General features: G+C 35.5%; 1 protein-coding gene across 1 annotated transcript in view; it reads right to left on the reverse strand.

The window, feature by feature from the left end:
- Positions 1-22213, reverse strand: part of Lsamp (limbic system associated membrane protein) — a 1351571-nt gene that overhangs the window by 704477 nt on the left and 624881 nt on the right. The window lies entirely within an intron of this gene.

A 22213-nucleotide genomic window follows, 5' to 3' on the forward strand; every position in this document is an offset into this window, starting at 1 on the left:
TAATTTTAATCTTTGGCAAGTTGGAACCCAGTTTTTCCATCACCATTTATTAAAGAGACTATCTTATCTCCAGTGAGGGAAATTGGCTCCTTTATCAAAGATTAGGTGGCTGAGTGTGTCTGGAGTTGTTTCTTTTAATCTATTCCACTGGTCCTTGGGTCTGTTCCTTTGCCAGTACCATACTCTTTTTATCATAGTAGCTTTGTAGTACAGTTTCAAGTTGGGGATTGTGATACCCCCTACCTTGTGTGTGTTGCTTAGAATTGCTTTTGCTATTCTAGATCTCTTCTTATTCCAAATGAGATTCTGGATTGTTTTATCAAGTTCTGTGAAGTATGCTGTTGAAATTTCAATTGGGACTGCATTAAATCTATATAGCAATTTTGGAAGTATGTCCATTTCCACTATATTGGTTCTTCATACTTAGAATAAGCCAGGGATATCTTTCCATTTTCTGATAGCCTCTTTGATCTTTTTTTTTTTTTTTCAGAGTGCTGTGGTTTTCAGAGTAGAGTTCTTTGATTACTTTCCTTAGGTTGATTCCTAGGCATTTCATTTCTTTGGATGCTATTGTGAAAGGACTTGTTTCTCTAGTTCCTCTCTCAGTGAGTCTGTTGTTCATGTACAGGAAAGCTATTGATTTTTGTGTGTTGACCTTGTATCCAGCTACTCTACTGAATTTGATTATTAAGTCTATAAGACTTTTGGTGGAGGTTTTGGAGGTCTTCTGTATAGAGTATTATGTCATCTGCAAATAATGACAATTTAACTTCTTCATTTCCTATCTTTATTTCTTTCTCTTGTCTAATTGCTGTGGCTGATATTTCCAAACTATATTGAACAGAAGTGGTGATAGTGGACATCCTTCTCGTGTTCCTGATTATAGCTTGAAGGATTTCAATTTTGACCATTTAGTTTGATGTTGGCAGTCAGATTTTCATAAACAGTTTTTATCAGGTTGAGATAGAGACTGTCTATTCCAATTTTCTGTAGGGTTTTTAATCATGAATGGATGTTGGATTTTGTCAAACACTTTCTCTGGATCTATTGAGATAATCATGGTTTTTTCCTTGGCTCTATTAAAATAGTGTATTACATTTATTGATTTGCATATGTTGAATCACCCCTACATTCCTTGGAGGAATCCCACTAAATCAGGGTGTATCATCTTCTTGATGAACTTCTGCATTGTTTGCCAGTATTTTATTGAGGATTTTTGCATCTATATTCATTAGGGGGATTGACCTATAGTGCTCTTTTTCAATTGGGTCTTTCTCTGCTTTTGGAATCAAGGTGATCCTTGCTTCCAGGAATGAATTTTGGAGTATTGCTTTCCTTTCTATTTCATTTAAGAGTTTAAATAGAATGAAATTGGAATAGTTCTTCTCTAAATGTCTTGCAGAATTCAGCCATAAAGGCATCATGACCCACTCTTCTTAGTTGGTAAGTTTTTAAATACATTTTCAATTTTGTTGATTGATATTTGGTTGTTTAGAATTTTTAGGTCTTCTTTGTTCAACTTTGGTAATTCAAGTGTATCTAGAAATCTGTCCATTTCCTGTGTTTTCTATCATATTGGTGTATAGTTTCTCAAAGTAGGTATTATTTGATACTCTGGATTTCTGCTCTTCCTTGTAATTTCACCTTTTTCATTCCTAATTGCATGGATTTGGGTCTTTTCTTTCCTTTTTTGATAAGGTTGGCTAAGGGCTTGTAAATTTTGTTTTCTTCTTTTGAAGAACCAACTCTGCTTCATTGATTTTTTTGTATCATTCTCTTAATCTCCTTTGCATTGATTTCTGCTATGCTCTTTATAGTTTCCTCCTTTGTATGAGCTTTGGGTTTGTCTTTCTCTTCTTTTTCTGGAAGCTTGAGATTAAGCATTAGGTTGCTTATTTGAGCTTGCTCTGTTTTCCTAATATGAGTGTTCACTGGTATGAATTTTCTTTGTAGGACTGCTTTCATTGTATACCATAGATTCTGATATATTGTACCATAGATTCATAGATAATCATAGATTGTGATATGTTGTACTGACATTGTCATTTAATTATAGAAACAGTCTGATTTCTTCTTTAATTTCCTCTGTGATTCATTGGTTATTCAAAAATAGATCATTCAATTTCTGTGTGTTTATGAAATTCTTGTGGGTTCTTTTGCTATTGATTTCCAATTTCATTAAACTATATACTCATATCATACAGGGGAAAACTTAAGATTCATTTGCACCTACTTAAACATGTGAGTAAATATGTAGTCTATTTTGGAGAACAACACATATGCAGCCAAAAAGAATGTGTATTCTGATTTTTGTGGGGCAGAACGTTCTGTAAAGTCCATTTGTTCAAGAGTTTGGTTGAGTTACAGTATTCCCTTGTTTATTTTTTTATCTAGTTGATCTATCTATTTGGGACAGTGGGGTATTAAATTCCCCTACTACTATTCTATTAGAGCTTATTTGTCTTTTTATTTTGATTGGTGAATTGAGAACATTAACACTGATGGTTATAAATGATATGTATTGACTTATCCTTGTCATAACCTTTTCCTATTGTTGGACCATTCCCCTTTGCATTTAATTTGTTGTCTTGTCTGATGGATTCATTCTGCTGGGCTTCCTGGGCTTGTGATCCTTTCTTTCTTTTTTTTTGATACCGGGGATTGAACTCAGGACTCAGGTACTTGTGCTTGCAAGGTAGTCAGTGGAACTGCTGAGTTAATCCCCGGACCCTGGGCTTATGACCCTTACTGTCTTTTCCTATGAAATTGTTTAGAATGTGTTGGAGTGCTGGTTTGGTATTCAAGAAGTTCCTGACTTTGTCATGAAAGTATTTCATTTCTCCATCAATTTTGAAAGATATTTTTTCCAGGTACATCAATCTGTGCTGGAGGTTGTTTTCCTTTCAGGCTTAAAGTATGTCCCTCCAAGCTCTTCTTTACCTGAGTGTTTGTGTTGAGAAGTCTGCTTTGGTTTCATGGGCTTTTCTTTGCATGGCATTTCTTTACTTTCTCTAACTGCTTGCAGAATTTTGTTCTTCTGTGGGGTTTCTAGAATCTTAACTACTATATGCCTATGTGTAGACTTTCTTTTTTGATCAAGCTAGTTGGAGCCCTATATGCCCCACTTTGTATGTCAAATTATTTTTCCCTCCTTGGGAAGTTTTCTGCCATTACTCCTGTGAATATTTTTTCTAATGTCATTTGCACTCTCTCCTGTTTCATCATTGACTCTGATCAGTCTTATGATATTCTCCTTTGCATCACCTGGCAGTTGCTGGATTGATTTCTTGTGGACCTGTACTATTTTAAAGAAAATTTTCTTTTCCTGGTCACTAGTTATAATCCTATCTTCTTTATCTGATATTCTGTCCTCACATTTACTCATTCTACTGCATAAACTTTTGATGGAGTTTTTAATTTCCTTGATATGTTTGCACCTGTTTTATGGATTCCATTTGTTTTCTATGCTGGGATTTCATTATGTTTCTCAGCTCCTCTGTTTTTTGTTTTTTGTTTTTTGTTTTTAAACTGTGTCTGCTTTAGGGATATTAATCATGTCGTTTGCTATGGACATAATCTGTTGTTATCTGAGAAATTATTTCTGATTTTATCTTTTCCAGATCTTTGTTCATTTTCAGTTCAGGGAGTCCAGGTGGCTGAGTTTCAGATGATTCCATCTCATTGCCACTTGGGATTGCCTTAGGTGATCTGGAAGTCTGGTTTTGAGACTTGTTTTGTGGCTTTTCATTTCAACAGATGCAGCCTGTTGTAACTTTGATTGCCCAATGTGCTTCATTTCTCAGTAAGGCTTATAGAGGCCTTTTCTCTGCTGCTCACCACTGTGCCATCTCCTGGGTACACAATGGTGGCCTTCTGGATCCCTGTGCTGTGTTGTTGTCTGGGTGGGGTTCTAACTGAGGTCTGTGAACACTTACTGATCAGATCTGGTCAGTTATCTGGCTGAGGCTCCAGTGCTTGTGCAGCCGTTTTCCTGGTGGGCCTGAATGCCCAAGCCACTGGTGTCAGGGTAGGACCCTGGCTGGGACCTGTGAACCTGGGCTGCTTTATCCACATGGGCTTCTGGCTGGAGTCTCTGTGCAATTACCAGTGATATCTGGGTGGGCATCTGGCTGTGGCCTGCATGCCTGCACAGCAGTTTTTCAATTGGGCCTTTGGCTGTGGCCTGTGTGCTTGAGTCACTGGTGTCTGGGTAGGGCCCTGGCTGTGGCCTGCCCGCCAGTGACTATGCAGCTCTTTTCTAGGTGGACCTTTGACTTGGGCCTGCTCACCCAAGCAGCTTGTATCTAGGCAGGGCCCTCGCTGGGACCTGGGTACCTGTGCTTCTGTTGCCCACACAGGCTTCTGGCTGGGGTCTTTGTGACTTACCAATGGTATCTGGGTGGGCCTCTGGCTATGACCTGCATGCCTATGCATTTGTTTTCCAGGCAGGCCTTTACCATGTCCTGTGTGCCCAATCACTGGTGTCTGGATGGAGCTTTGGCTGTGACCTGGCTATAGCATTTTTAATATCAAAGGAAAACGGCTAAGTGCATAAAAACTCAGAATGGCACTGTAAACAACATTTATCAATGTGAAACCTATAGAATTGTGCATACAATTACTTTGCAGTACACAAGTTTATTTAGTACATTTACTAAGATCAACAATATGCTACCCCATCAAATAAAATATCAAGATGCATTATGAACATGTACCTACTTCATAAGATCAGTGTGAACTTCATGTACTGCAAACATGTAGTAACAAAATAAAAAAGAAAAACTGCTCAATATATGGTGACTAGAAGAAATCATTAGAAGTCAGGGACTAGAGGAGCGATAATGACAAGAATGAAGAAGGCTATGAATATTAAATATGACTCTGTCAGTTTTTCAAAGCTGGCATTTTCCAAATTCCTATTTCTTTGCAGCCTCAGAAGTAGTATTACAAGGTCTAGTTCAAAAGACAATCTAAGATTTTCCCCTCTAAAACTCAATTCAAATGTCAAAAAGAAGAAAACTTGTTTGTAGGTGAAGTGGTGATTGTTAAACTATGAAAAAGTACTAGGCAGGGGAGATGAAAGTTCTGCTGTCATCTTGGATAGACCACATGCTTGTGGCTCCAGTGTTTTTATGATTACAAACAGTATTGTGCAATTAATCCAAGGCCAATTAATATCATAGTTTCTCAAAGAGCTTTTTGTTGCTAGATATTTGCTGTATGCAAAGAGTAAATGATGTTGAAACCACTCTTGGATCTAATGAAGCTCTTTCAGAGTTATGTTTTAGTGGTTGTGTGGACTACATTCATAGTATGTATGTTTGTAATAGCTAAATATAATATTTTGAAACTCAGAGGATACTTTTGTGTCTAATTGTAAAAGAAAATATACAAATGGCTAAGAAGTTCCTGAAAAGGCACCACTAAGCATCAGGGAAATGCGAATCAAAATCATAGATATCACTTTGTGTTTGTTACCAAATACTGTACGCCAAGAGATGAGAGGTGAAGATGTGGTAAAAAGTGAACCACTGTACAGTTTTATCAGGAATGTAAAATAGCACACTGGTCATGGAAAACAGTGTGGACATTCCTCAAAATGTTAAAAAAATAATTACCATATGATTTGGCAAGCCCACATATCCCAGGAAATAAAATATCACTGTATTGAAGTGATATATATACTTCCACATTCATTGATCATTATTTACAAATGTAAGAAAACAACCTGAGTACCTTTTGGCAGAAAACAGATAAACAAAATAGAAATAAATTTATTGATAGATGATAGATAATTATACTCACATAAATATTATTAACCTATTAAAGAAAAATTCTATCATTTAATTTATAATATGGATGAAACTTGAGGATATATGCTAAATTAATTAAGTCAAACACAGAAAGAACAATACTACATGATCTCAGTCATATGTGGAATCTAATAAAAGTTGAATTCATAGTAATAGAATAGAATAGTTACAAGAGTTTGGTGGGCAGAGGGGGTGGCATGACAGAAAGAATACAAATCTTCAGGCACTGTATGAAGATGAGTTCTGGACTCTATATAGCATGACTGTCATTATTAATAAATGCTTTCGCACTTGAAAGTTGCCTAAGAAAATAGGTTTTAAGGGTTTTGACCACACACACATAAACACACATAAATTCATTGTTTGAACTGATAGACATGTTGATTAGTGGGACTGTAATCATTTTCCAAAGTACACATATATTGACATATCACATTGTATGTCCTTAATATGTACAATTTTTATCAACATATAGATTAAGGAAACTGGGGAAAATGTTAAAAGTCCTCAAGGCAGTTTTATATTTGCAAAAACTTAGGCATACATCAGAATAGAATAAACAGTCTAGAAATATACTCACAAATATGATCGATTGATTTTCATGAAGATGCCAAAGAAACTCAATAGAGAAATAAAACATCTTATTAAAAAAGAAATGATAAAACTGAGAATACTTATTGTATATTATACATAAAAATTAATTTAAGTATCATAAACCTGAATGTAAAGCCTAAATCCGCTAAACATTTATATCAAAGTACAAGTGATGAGCTTTGTGAACTTAGGATAGTTAAAAGTATCTTACAGAAAGGGCTGGGGATTCAACTCAGTGGTGCTGTGCCTGTGTTGCAAGCACAAGGTCCTGAGTTCAATCTTCAATACCAGAAAAAAAAAAGTATCTTGGAACAAAAAAGCCACAAAAATTTACAACTACTAACTTATATATTGTAATATTTTGTAATTGTATAAAGATATCATACAAGTTAATAATAAGATGAACACTGCAGTTAGAAAATAGATAAAAATTTGAACAAAAATTTAAAGTGAAGATATACTCGTGGTCATAAAGCACATTATAATTTATTCAATATCACTGGTCATCAGAGAAACAAATTAAAACCACCCTGGAATGCCACTGTATGTCTATTAGATGGGCTAAGATGTGGAATCACTACACTTTTGATGCATAGTTGTTGGATATGTAAAATGAGACTCTACAATTAGCCATTTCACTTGAGAAAAATGAAAACATAAATTCACACAAATGTCAATAGATTCATAAAAGGCTAAAAACACAGACAGTCCAAATTTCAATCACTAGATGAATGAATAAATAGATTATTACAACCCCATAATACTTACATAATAATACATATTGTATTATTACTCAGCAATAAAAGGAACAAATTATTGATACATATAAAAACATGGATGATCTTTAAGTCATTATATTATGTAGAAAATGACAAAAAAGGATATATTCCTGATAGATGTATTGAGATAAAATTATTTTAAAAATTAACCTATTGTCACCAAAGATAGATAAGTAGTTTCCTCAGTTTGCGGTAGAGGGAGGAAGCATTAAAAAAGAACATCAAGAAGTTTTGCAGGTGAGGATGCTTTTTTGATTGTAATAATGATTTCAAAGATGTAGAAGTTTATTAAATCCTAAGAAATTGTACAGTGTATAACTTGATAAAATCCTTTATACATCAAAAAGTTGTCCAGTAAATACAGAATCAATATTATCTTTCCTAATTCTACAATTATATGCTGAAGTTAACTATCTGGTTAATTCCTCAAGAGATAATTCCTGAGGAAGCCTAACCAAATGTTGTAGAATTGTTTCCCTTTTACTTAGATATGCATGTTTAAATTTTTAACTTTATTAGTACATATTTGCAGTACATAATGATTAGTTTCACTGTGAGTTGGTACCTGTACATAGCATGTTAGCTTAGTTTCCATTTTTAGAAATCAAGTAAATTTAGTAAAAATAGGAAAATGCAAGTTAAATTTAGGTTTGAAGGCAAATCCCTATACTGTACTTTGCCTTCTGAAGAGAATATTAACACTTTGTACCTCATCTTGTAAATTCTTAAATCAATGTTGAACAACTCTGGCCACCTATCATCTCCCAAAAGATATTGCTGAGTACCACCCTTCATAATTTACCTAAATTTATGAAGTGATATCAACCCCAAATTCTGAATTATAGATCTCAAAACTTTAACTGTTTTTTCTGCGACTGGCTTTACTTGTTCTTAACGTAGATTGTTTTTTCTACTTATCCTCTGATTCATAAAGAGGTAGTAAGAAAAACAGTTAGCAAAAAAAAACATAGAAAGAAGAGAAAGCAGTACAAAGACACTCAGCAAATCACTTAGGGAGAACTAAGAAATGTCAAAGCATTCTAAATCTCAGTAATTTTGACCTGTGCTTTTAAGGCTAAGAGATTTTTTTCTTTAGTATATGTTACAGACCCCAACAGGATGCTATGAACTCCTGACATAGCCAGTAGCTTTGAAAGCCCTCTAAATCCAAATAGTTGCTCTTTGTAAACTGTTGTTTACTCTGTTTTTGCCATAAATACATATCTATTTTTAATTACAAATATATACATAGTAATGAAGTGTAACATGATAAAAAATGGATAATGTGTAAATTTAAAATCATCTGTAAAATTTCACTCAAAATTATCAGGTATATCTCTCCATTTTTTTCTAATGTAATTTTCTGTATTTGTGACCCTATGTAAATACACATACACTCTTTGTGACACTTTATACAAATTGAAACAGTGCTATACCTTCTGTTCTTATCTTGCTTCTTTTCACATATCATTTTGAAGATTCACCTGCATCTGGATATAGATTCTATTCTTTGTAACAGCTGTTTAATAGTCTACTGTACATATATCCCAAAATTTATTTTGTAAATTCCTTATGGACTGGGATTATTTACGTACATCCTTCTTTCATTGTCTTTTTTATTAGTACGCATTTGCAGCCATTTTTTACATTCCTGTTGTGGAGCTGGTCCATGTACATAGCACATCCTCATTACATTTTTGCCCTCTGTTTCTGCCCGCTCTCCATCTTTTGAGCCCCTTTCAATTTTAGAAAAATCTACCTCCCTACTTGCAATTATCTCATTTTTATTTTGCTTTCTTTATAATTTGAATTTCTCATAGAGAAACCATTTGAGATTTAAGCTTGTGTTTCTGATTTATTTCACTTAATATCATAGTCTCAAACTGATTCTATTTTCCTACAAATGATTCAAGTTTATCTTTCTTTATGGGAGAGTTGTACAGAATTCTTTTGCTATCTTTCTGTATGTATTATGTGTGCATATGTATGCACACACACATAACATATATACACTTTAAAAGTACACAAGCATATATGTGTATGCATTGTTTAATAAAAATAAAATTATATACATATTCATGCATTTATATATATAGTTTTGTGTACTTACATGAATATATAAAATGAATTGGTAAATTAAAGAAAACATATATTTTATATTTTAATAAATACACTTTTAATAGCTTTCAAAACTGATGGTAACCAATTTACATTTCCATTCACAATAAAAGAAAGTCTACATTTGTATAAAACATTAGCTGTTTTGATCTATTTGAGCAACTGAATAAAGCTAAGCTATTGCCTTCCTTCTGGTTTCCACAAAGTTAGAAAAATGTCTTTTGCAGTGCACACTTGAATTCCACCAAATTGACAGGCAGCTATGATAATGTTCAAAAGATATCACACATGGCCTGAGATGTAAGTGGGTCTTTGTACAATCAGTTCTAGAACACCAAATTATCTTTATCTTCCTCCTGCTTTTTTTTAAAAAGAAAAGGCTATTTCATTTTCCAACATACAGAAGATCCAGCCAATTCCACATTTCATACAAAAGTATGTGAGGTCATTAAATCTTACCTTTATCTTTCATCTTTCTACTTTTTGAAACTCAAAATGAAAGGATTCAAGTAGTGTTATTTCATCAGCTTCTCTGCTGGACAAAGATGTCTTTGCTGATGGAAACGCTTTGCCAGCCCGTATTCCATTGTCTTCAGAAGTTATTCTGAATGAGAGCCACTGCCGTTATGTGGATAAGTCATGCATGATCCCTGGGTATATTATCAGCCCCTCGTGGAACATTTTTACCAATGATGAAATGTTATCGTTGTCAGTGTCAGACACTCAGTCTTTATCAGCCTCCCTCATGAAAGCCCTTGTTATTCAGAGAGACTTGGGACAACTTCAAAGTGAGAACTCTCAATACAATGTCAAGGCGACCAAATTTCTTCCTGATCCCATTGCTCAACCATTTACTTTCTCTTTCATCCTATTTACAGAACAGCCTTTCCACTATGGGACTGCAGTGGGAAGAATTCAACTGTTGCTTTATTCTGCTGGGGCCCTACAGTCAACTGAAAAATATAAAAAGGGCCGGGGATTTAGCTCAGCAGTTCGGTGGCCTGCCTTGCAAGCGCTATACACACACACACTTGTGTCATCCCTGGAAACCTGAATTATTTCTTAAAGGTTGGCATATATTCTCATCCACAAAATCCCCAAGAAGGCAGTGATATGCACTAAAAGTATTCCTGCGTATTGAAATAAGAGTTTTTTTTTCAAATTTTATTTATATGAACTTGGCCATCTACTTAACATTTCAGAGGCAGAATAGTCATCTCCAAACTGGATTGAGTCTTAAAGTGCCCTAAAACTGTGTTCTGAAATTTAAATATATATATCTTGCTTATTGTCTGGATCACTACAGGAATTAAAGTAAGAAGCATGTGTTTCTTGCCCCTACTCCATTCTCATAATGTCATGTGACAAGGCCAACTCATATCTTAACATTTTTATGATTATTTTTATCCCAAATTTTGTGCAATCTTTTGAAATGAAAATAGGAGTCTTTTCCCTGGTACACTGTGTAGTTGCCTAAAACTTGTAGCCTAACTAGCCAGCTAAGACTCCAGGGTAGTTTTTCCTTTTCCTCGGATCCCCCATTCCTTTAGCCCACCTCATTCTGACTCAGAACTCTATGCATTACTCAGTAGCTGTTCTGAGAGGTGCTGCAGGGTTTAGAGGAATGGCTGGAACACAGACATAAGCATGTCAGAATGTCAACCCTCGGCTTTGAGACTGGCAGATAGGACATGTGTCATGTATAATTATGCAAGTGTTAGAAAGATGATGACAGCCCTCAGCCTCAGAGGAGCAAGGAAGAATTGTGGCATTCAGAGAGACAGCGCAGGGCTGAGTGCGGGCAGATCCTCCATGAAAACACATCCTTCATGAGAAAAAGCAGGCCCCCAGCAAACTTCACTTTCATTCTGTCATGTTCTGTCATTTTCTATTCTTAATTATAAGACATAAACACAGATGTCATAAACTTGATAACATTAAGAGCTATAAAAGAGTAACTCTTTGTATTCTCCATATAAAGTGTCTGATCAATGAACACAGTACTTATACAAAGAAAAGGCAGCATCTAAGGAAATGTTAAGCAAATTTATTTAGCATAAATACTAATTAATGCTAATGTATTGACCTTTGACATTCTAGCCTCCAGAATAGTGCAAAACTAGTTTCTACTGATTAGAAACTACCCAACCCTTGGTATTTTGTTGTAGCAGCACCAATGGACTAAGATATAGGTAAAGTTAGAGAACAAATTAGTCAATATATATTGGGTTAAAAAGTACAGAGAATTTTCACTTTGTTATGTCCTGTTTATTGGCTGTTACTGAGTTTCTGAAGATGGGGTAAACTGTAAAGTTTCAGGTTCATAGGTTACTCTATGTTTTTCATGTCCCTTTTAATACACAGAGAGCTCAAAGGCTGTCTAGATCACTCACACACAAACATACACAAAAATACAAAATATGTGATAAACTACTCCTACTTGACCATGTTCACACACCTTTGGTTAAAAATTCTCAGAAGGACAATGGGAGTCACTTACTGAATGTAAGCCTCGTGTATAGCCAGAAAGGGATATTAGAGACTGACCATACTAACCTCTGAAAAGCATGGATTAGTGCTTTGTTTCTGTAGGATGAAAGATAAACTGATCTTCATTAGGAAAGGGGGCTTTGGAGAGAAAATTAGATCATAATGTTACTTAAAATAAAATCATGTTTGTTCTGACTTGACATAGTACATCTTATTTTTAAAAGAAATACAGTATAGTCCTGGGGATTAAATTTTCCAAGGGACTAGATATAGGCAGGGATGTGCATACAGTGTGATGCTGCTGTGAGCTCTTCACTTTGCTGAGACACAGTTGAGAAATATAGGCCCTAAGCCAATGAAAGTTGTGGCTCTGATGAACTTGATCTTATTCCAATATAAGCAAATAGAAAACTCCTTTTGAAGGTTGGAGTAGTTTGACTTGGAATTAGCTAAGGTAAGTAAATAGTCCAGCTTATTACTCTAGAAGACAGAGATGGAGAAAAATTTAGTTAAAGTCATCAAGTAAACATTCACTAGGTGTTTTTTTAAGAGGGAGTTATGGGTATTTAGCGTACATTCTCACATAATCATAAATAAAGATGACAATTATATTCTATCTATTCATAGGACTCCTATTTTATAAACTATAATTCAAAATAAGCAATGAGATAATAAGAGCTTCTTCTACTGTTGTATTTCTTACATTATATTCCTTCCTTATTCACTCAGACAACAATCCATCTTAAATAGCTTCTATATATAAGCCACCATGGTAAATGCAGAAAGGCCCATGTGAACTACACGGATATCTTTTCTCTAGATCCACATATCTTAGTGTAAAGAACAGAAAAACAAATTACAAAGTGATAAGTATCAATGCAGAGGTTTAGTAAATATAATAAAGAGAAATAAAAACCTATAGATTTTTGCTATGTTTGGAAGTAGGATGGATAGCAGCCAAAAATAATGAATACTCATACTAGGGCCCATCAGACTGAACCATAAAAAGAGGCACCTAGGAGTGTCTGTAATAGAGTAAGAAATGGACAATGATGGACCAAGACTTGCCAGTGTTATTACTCAGCATGAGAGCAAGAGTCAAATAACTCAGGGTTACTTTGTGAGATCTCAGTGGAGAACCTATTTTAAGGCTGCGATTGAATGCAGGTGTAAATTACTTGACTATATTTCAAATACAGGAGTAAATGGCATCCATATTCATGACCAATAAGTAGAAAGTAAGTGAATGATATACTACAACATTTGCATACCATAATTCCAGGCTACGACAATATCTATTTTAAGAAGTCCATAAGGGAACTATGAAAATCTCATCACTTTAAAGAGAGATTACAGAATTTTTCTTCAGTATTTTGATGTGATATTTTGTTTACTACAGTGTTTTGTGCAATGTCAGTTGTTTAAACTTCTTTCCAAGTAGAATTACTTAGAATATACAATAAGGCTTTTAATACTTTGTGTTTCTAACAAGGTTAAAGAGATTGTGTTTCAAAAAAAAAAAAAGAGTGTGCTTGGCAAATTTTAAAATCTTAAAGAAAAACTTTTCCTCAAAATGTTTTCATGACCGACTTCTCTGATGCGGCACTAAATTAACGAGATCAAGTCTTTGACTTTGATGGAAAATGTAAGACAAATTTAGAGAAGGCCCACATTTATTCAGGTCACTTTATCATTTAATCTAAGATAGCTTCATATAAAAGATTTGGTATATAATGTTAATATTAATAGAGTCACGGAGTTGATTGTTTGCAGGGCTGACAGCCAGCAAGTATAACCGCAGTACTAGTGGTTCTTAATATGTTGTATACGGTTTAATAAATACCCACTCCTCTGAGGATCGCTGTAGCAGTTCCAGGGGTCCTACATATCTCCCTTCTGAGAGTCACTGCTGCTTGTTAATCCCTCCTGTCCTCTAGCCAACCAGGTGCGAGTGAAACAGCCTACAGGACAACTGTTTGAGGCCATCTGAAAGACCAGAAATCAGGAAAAGCCAAAAAAGAAAGAATAGGTACAAAGGAAATGATAGGAATTGTCACAGACCTGGTGTTCCGGACTCTGAGGAAAGTGACAGTACTCCAGTAATAGAAGGAGCTGAGAGAAACAGATAGAATGTATGACAGTCTAAGGGAACAAGTACAACCATGCCAGGCACTTGTTTTAAAATATATTCACTCATTTTTATGCTATACTTACCTAAATATTCCCATATGATGGATAAGGAAATCGAGGCACAGATAATTTTTTAAACAAGTAGCAGAGAAAGTATTCTAGTTAAGCATAGAAATGATTGTCAGTTCTTATTGTCCAAGAGCACCCGCTCTTGTTTGGACTAGTAAAGCAGATTGTACCTACTTCAATAGATCTTCCATGTGTGGCATATTTCACCGAGTCAATAATAAAGGTATTTATAATATATCTAAAATATTAGACAATAAACTAGAGGCTTTAATACTTCTATTGTCACTTCTATCAGTTGAGCAGAAACTGAAAGTGGATTTAGTACCATAAACACTATAATTCATGTTAAGAGAGATTCTCTAATTTTGAGGACCCTAATTACCCAGTGACTATAACTGTAACTGAAGCATCCCTGGGGCACTGTGACCAGATTTATTATGACAAGTCAGTATGTAGATTGGAGTATCATTTCCTTGTTGGTAGTGCTATCAAATAAAAGATGACAACTGGCAGAGCAGAAGATACCAGCTATCTCTCAAAATAAACCTGGAAATTATTAAAATGAGTTAAAAATACTTTTCACTTCGGCTTATATGATGCAATAAGCAGACTTGTGATATATACACCTAAATATGGTTAGAAAATAAATGTGGAATTTTAAATGTTGCATTTGTCTATTGATTTGTATATTAATGTGTGTTGCTATAATTATGCTTAAATAGTATTATTAGCACCTTTTCATACAGTATGCACATAGGAAAATATTAAAATCTATACACCAACATGTTAAGATTTGTTATATCCAGGTGTTAAGACAAATATATTTTTATACACACATCAACGAACATGTATTGTTAATGTAAGAAATATATTTTTAAAATATGGCTTTGGTACAGCCAGAAATGGAAAAACTCATATTTATGTTTTAATGTTAATTTAAAATAATTCTTCAAGGCTCATAGGCTGCATTAGTGATGGTGAATGTTTCAGAGCTCTCAATGATACAAAAAGCCTGCTGTGAGTCAGGCATGGTGGCGCACACCTGTAATCCCAGCACTCGGAAGGCTGAGGCAGGAGGATCAGTGTGAGTTCCAGACCAACCTGGCTACAAAGTGAGTTCCAGGTCAGTCTCAACTACATAGTGAGACCCTGTCTCAAAACAAAAACAAAACAATAAGCCTGCTATGGCATGCATGCCACAGGTTAGCCAACACCGGACTGGAGGATAACTTTTCCTGTATTTTCTGTAAATAGATTCCCCTACATTAGAAAATCTCACTTTCCTTAACTGGGTTGATAATATTGACCCTAGAGGTCTTAGTGTCACCCTATATTCAAAAACAAATGTGGAGCAATTGAGATAATTTTTGAACACTTGTAACTGTCCTATTTCTTCCCTTTTTCTCCCATGCAAGTACTAACCAGGCTAGACCCTGCTTAGTTTCGAGATCAGAGATCGGGCGTGTGCAGGGTGGTGTGGCTGTAGACAGTCTTCCCTTTTCTACCAAGCCCATTTTCTCAAAGTGGTGCACCCGAGCAAACAAAGAAATCAATAAGTGAGTTCTGTCATGAGGATGTTCCTCCCTCTGTGGAGCAGAATATTCTGCTGTGTTACGACTTGGAATGACAAGAGTTGACCGTGGGAAGAGGAGGCTCTTTTCAGAAAGTTACTCTTCAGGGAGTCACCTTGGGTTCCGTCTTACTCATGATTGGTAGCATGTTCTCATTCTTTCCAATTAGAAAAAGATATGCAAGTGGTCAGAATTGTCATCCTTGCCTTCCTGAGGAAATTGTGAACTCATCTGTAAGGCAGGAGTGGAGTGGGGTTTCAAGGCTGTATCTTCTTGAAATTAGCAGAGCCTGGAGACTTCTACAGCTCTTGTTTGAAAAGCCTCTACTTATTCCCAAGGTAAAAATATTCTCTCAAGGTCTCTATTTGCTTATGATATATCCCTAATGCACATAATTAAAATATACTTTGAGTTGAATATCGTCATTAATTAATCTTCACACCAAGCTCTTGATGTGGCTACTATCATTCTTCACGTCTGAATGACATGCTCCAGAGCAGTACAGGGCATTATCAGGATTCAGCCTCAAGCCATTTCATCCCACTATTTAGTCCCTATGCTAATCTGAAGTAGGCCTGGGGAAGGGGTCAATTCACACAGCAGAGCATAGATCTACTGTGAACTCACTGAATTGTACTTGCTACGTTATTCGCCAATGTTTCTAGCTGAGAGAATTATAGTGAATCACAGCATTAACTCAGTTAATTGCTGTTTTTTGTGAACTGAAAATTTTCTCTTTCTTATTAAAAATCAAATTTATTCAGCAACGAAACTGTGCCCCACCTTTTTAGTAACTCTAAAATGATGACATTAATAAAAACTTCTTAGGTATTATAAAAATTCACTAAGATGTTCAGTGTTATAAAAATTAACAAACTGTTTCTCTCTCATACACACACACACATACACACTTGTGGTAGACTTACAGTAGGTGTCTATAAATGACTATAATATTTGAAACAGAGCTGAGTATGGGTGATGTTTCATGGTTAGGCATTTAGGAGCCAAGGAATGTGAAATATGGCTCCTGTCCTTAAGAAATTCATAATCTCACAAAACTGAAGAAAGTCAGGCAGAGAACTAACCTTTTCAAAGCTAGGAAAACAATTGTAAACTATAAATACAATTATAGAGCAACTATCTTCAGCTTAGGCTACTAGCCACAGTCCTAGATAATCTGTCTCTTCTGTACTATGTATAATCAAAGATTCTACTTAGGTTACCATGACATTAAAAACATCATTTCCAGTCTTCTCTTATTGGCGCTTATCCTAACTCACCCTTGTTATAGTTTGTGCTTCTCTTATCATTCTAAATCCATTCTCAGATTTTTTTTTTAATGTGGAACCGCCAAATACCTTTTAATTAAACTCAATTCACACTTAGAGACTCTTTGAAAATCATCCACATGCAGTCATGATTACTACTAGTAGCAATTACAAATATTGCTCTCAGGGAGTTCCAAATGGTTTATATATGCAAGTTAAATTATTTTACTTAATATCAGCATTCATATATATGAATGATATGTTTTCCACATCTTGATTTCTTATTGTATATCCTTCTCAGATCCTTAATGTGTTTTTCTTCTTTTCAAGTATCTTGAACATGTATGACACTAGAAAATTGAATGAAAAAGATCTTAAAGTTATTGATGATGAGGAATTCTTTGAACAAGCCCACTCATGTTTAGAAGAAAAAAATACAATTTGGGCTTTCAACACCTAGTGAATTTGCTAGAAAAAAAGGTGCTCATCATGTTACTCTAGGTGAAAATCTTGCTTACTCCAGGGCTTTTTGGTGGATTTGTAGAATAGGGAATTCTTAGTCATTCCCTTTTGGGAAAGATACTAGATGCCATACTGATAGATTCCCATGATGAATTCTCCCAGTTTTAAGTTTTAAGTGATCTCTAACACCATGATAAGAAAACAAAGAAAGTCAGTAAGCAGGAATTAAAAAAAAAACAACCTTATGGAAATAGCTGGGAGTCTTCCTGCTGAGCCATCCCAGAACTAGAGTTTTGAATAATGCATGTTCCATAAATCTAAGTGTCCGACTATGCCACATTTTAGAACAAGGAGAGAAAATAATAGCTACTGTCCACACTTATCACCAATAATAAATTGCAGCGCTCCTGTGTGTGGGGGCGATTAATGCAAAATGCAGCCCAAAAACACATAAGTAAATAAATAGATAGTTTGACTTTCATGGGGGTTATCTCTCTTCTTTCTTTTTTCCCTCTTTCTTCTCTAAATAGAAAGTACATTAAAAAATGCTCTAGAATACCTACCCCTATTCTCTTTAAGACAGACATACAGGCTCTTTTCTTTTCCCCAAGCAAGGACAGATGATTCTGTAGAGTACTCATGTTCCTACAGGCATGCATGTATATATTTGTACGAGACTGAAAGAAGGACAGTCAGACAGATGGGAAGAAAGACACCGACCAGAAATGGAAACAGAGACAGAAAACTTGCTGGCAGAAAACTGCAACACTGCAGAGTTTACTCGCATCAGTGGGATTTAAAGGAATATCAGTGACTGGCAGCTACTGCACAGCTTTGGGGATCAAATGCAAGGGTGTGGAAGAAACCTTTTTAGGAGAATGAATTTTCAGAAGGAATTTAACTTAGATAGCTTTCATTCAGGTGATGAAACATTTTCTTTTTATTTATTTATTTTTTATTTATGTTTTTGGTACCTGGGATCGAACTCCGGTCTTTGTGCTGTGAAGCACGTGCTTCACAGATATTTGTATTTATCTGTTGTTGTTGCTCCTCTGCTTGGAGGAAACAAGTTCAGTGAGAGTAAGCAATTTCTCTAAAGACCCACATCTGTTGGACAGCAGAGTTGGGATTTCAGTTCTTGTTTTATGAGACAGCAAGGGCTTGTGCTCTTTTATCTCTTCCATATAAAGTGTTGCCAGATAAAACAGAAGATAATGGAGTTAAGTTTGAATGGAAGATGAACAATAAACAATTTTAACATATATTTTGTCCCAAGTATTTCATGGGATATACTTATAAAGTCTTATATTATTTATCTATATTCAAATTTAACAGGTCATATTCTTCTTTTATGTGCTGTGTCTAACAGTGAAAGGAAAAGCCATTCTTCAGGGAAGAGGACAGGGGAGGGAGCACCTGTCCCTCCCAGTGTCAGCATGTTTCTGCAACGTGCGCTGTGTTTCTGTGAAGATGATCAGCTTTGCATTTATAGGATGGCATCTGTGAGCTGATGCAGCAATGAGTCCTAAAAAGGACAGGAGTACTTAGGGAGGTTAAACCACAAATTTGAGAGACAGCTGTCTACATTTATCACCACATATAATTGTGACTCCTCACAAGAACACCCTGTATCTCTCACCTGACAGTCACCAAAGGAACTGGATGGTCTCTGAGACTGAAAGTGTTCTGACCCTCTCTCTGTTACACATATAGTAAAAGAAGAAACTTGTACCCCAAATGTATTTACTTTCTCTTCATCCCATCCCTTCAGGATTTAGATTCTCCCAGCTTCCCAGTCATGGCAAAGGAATAACCATTACTTTTCTCCTAGGACTGTATTTTCAAGATCATCACTGCTGGGTATTTGTGCACAGCATTTAGCTACAAATATCAGACTACAAAATCGCCCCAGCCCATCCTCCCACATCCAGTGCCTTTGCCTATTTGGATCTGAGATAGTCCCCAAGGTGTGGTGTGGGCTCCCTGATTCTCTCCTCCTCTAAATTCCAGTCATAACCTATTTGTTTACAGTTTCCTCTGCCTAGCCTAAAGCGTCTCTCTTCTAGTGAACTGATAAAAGCAATGTGAACTAATGTGTTAATGACCATCAGAGGGTTTATCTCTTCCAGATAACATCTGCTCTCTTAAATGCTACAGCAGCAAGGTGGAAATAGACTGGTGGAAATATTTCACCTCAGGCGTATTCTTGCTTATCACCATTTACTACCTCAAATCATTGAATCTCCACCCTTTCTTACTTCATACAACTAACCAACCAGGGTGTCTGTTTTCTTACTTCAGCATGCTAGCCAAATCATTTCGGCACATATTAAAAATATTTTTTGCTTACTCCTGATGGAAGTATAACTGATTGAATGGAAGTAGCCAAACCTATTGCATAGAAACTGTTTTTCATTAAGTTTATTGGTACATTTTAGGCATACTTTGTTTAGTAAAACCAGAAGTCATTAACCAAAGTTACTGCAAGGAAAATAAGGCCCTGACTCACTCTACCTACCTGATCCTCCTACACAATTTAAAATCATAAGTTTGGACTTTTCTCTCTCTGTATAACCTTTCCTTCCCACTAACAATGTCCCTCATTTGTATCCCCATTGTGTTCCATGTTTTTCCATCATAGCACAGTGGTTTAAAGTTACAGATGCAGAGGCTTAATTGCCTGTTTGCAAGCCCACAATCTATTATTTACTAGCTGTGTGGGTCGGTAGAAGTTAGTTCAATCTCTACATATTTCTTAAATGAGAAAGATGGAATAATAGTGTTGATAACTCATGCGTGTTTTCAGTTTTAGTGCACAGCTCATAGTAGGTGTTCAATAAATGTTTATGGTATGGATATATCCCCCCAATACAGCTCAGTGAACGATATGAAAATATACCTGAGCGATGCGCTCAAGTTAGAAATGCCAAGTAACTGATACAACATCTCAGGTATTTTGCATATGTACACACATGCATACATAATATTTCGTGAGAGAAAGTCCCATGAGCTATTGAAGGATCACATTTTCCTCCAAACACCAAACATGAGAGACGTTTATTTTGTTGGTTAATTTTCTGCTTTATATGTATTCATTTAGATTTTGGCTGGAAACAGTTGCTCTTCTGTATAGAAAAATCTATTTGAAATCAATAATTGTATTATTCAGAATCACACCTATCCACAGAAAAATATTTTTGAACTATTCATATTATATCCATGAGTGTATATATACATATATAGTAATATTTTAATCTGTTTTTTACAGAAAATATTGGAGAAAAAGTGACTCAGATCAAGAAGACTTGCCTCTGTTATAACTAATGAGCAGGTTCCATCTCTCTTTTTTTTTTTTTCCCCCTCTCATCAAGTCAGGCTTTGCATTTACAGGAACCAAAGGCCTTCCTATTTTACCTCTCTTTTCCCAACCCATTTGCCTGTTTAGCTGCTTCAGCCTCCATTGCAAGAGTCCAAGATCATTGTGTGTTTTGCTCTACTCCTTAGGGGCTTTCTTTTTACCTGAAATCAAATCCACTATTGTCAGCTAATATGTTGATGTATGACAATAATTTTGTCTTCTCAGAGAATACAATTAAGTTCACAAACATCCAATCACATTTCCATCACATAATATCAATAGATTTTATCTTGGTGTGCAAATAAAAGGGTGGGTAATAAGGGAGATTAAAGGCTTTTTCTTAAATTTCCATTAATCATTCAAAATTCAAAAAATATGGTTGTGCGCTACACAGCGAGAAATCAAAGATGGCTCTCAGCTGGTTTGAAGGAGTTGAGTTCCTATTAGGAGTCTCTGATCTTAGCCTGATCTACTTGGGAATTCATGCAATGCCAACAATAATGTGGACTCTGCAATACATTATTTTCCATGAGGCATCAGAGAACGGCAGAGGTCAAGGAGTGCTGGGCAAAAACCATACAACACAAAATCAGGTATTACTTTTATAAATACAAATGTGTATTCTGTTTCAGTACTGAATTTCCTGAGTTTAATCTGTCTGCCCAGATCAGGAAATAGAACAAAACATACTTGAGGTATTTATATTACCCTCTGTAAGAAGTCATCTTATAGGGACAGGGATTTAGCTCAGTGGCATTGTGCCTGCCTTTCAAGCACAAGGTCCCAAGTTCAATCCCTAGTACCAAAAAAAAAAAAAAAAAAAAAAAAGAAAGAAAGAAAGAAAAAGAAAAAGAAAAGTCACCTTATGCATTTACATATGAAGCTAATTTGCATGACCAGTCTGGTAATGCCAGTCATACTCCCGAACACCCTTCTCTGAAGGACTAAGTGATACCCAGCGCCATATTTGCTGCCAGTGTAGAGCATGATTGTATTGAAAGATTTTGTTTCCTTTAAGACACAGCTGAACAGTACACTGACTTTTCTTTTATACTTAATTGGAAAGAAGAATTATTTCACTGTTAGGGATGTTGGGGGCTTTGGCACAATGAAACACAACATTTTCTTTATGTTAAGGAATTAGTGACAGTTTGCTTACTCCAGAAAATCAATCAGTAGTGGTTTCATAGTTTCAGGTCTTTGATACATTTTGAATTGATTTTTGTATATGATGAGACATAGAGGTTTAATTTAATTTTTCTGTGTGGGCTTTCCAGTTTTCCTTCACCTCATATCTAAGAGACTGCCCATGTATGTTTTTGGTGCTTTTGTTGAAAATCAGCTGGGTACAGATGTGCAAATTTATTTCTGGCTTTATTCTATTCTATCGGTCTATATGTCTTATTTTTATGCACACACCAAACTATTTGATTATACAGATTTGTAGTATGTTTTGAAGTCCAGCATTTTTCCCCCTCATATGTACTTTGACTACTTGGGGATCTCTTGTGGTTTTGTATAAATTTAAAATGCTTTTCTAGTTATCTGAAAAATGCCATTG

This window comes from Fukomys damarensis, unplaced genomic scaffold (genome assembly GCF_012274545.1).
Source record: "Fukomys damarensis isolate Sample0158 unplaced genomic scaffold, DMR_v1.0_HiC HiC_scaffold_24, whole genome shotgun sequence".
Classification (NCBI taxonomy): domain Eukaryota; kingdom Metazoa; phylum Chordata; class Mammalia; order Rodentia; family Bathyergidae; genus Fukomys; species Fukomys damarensis.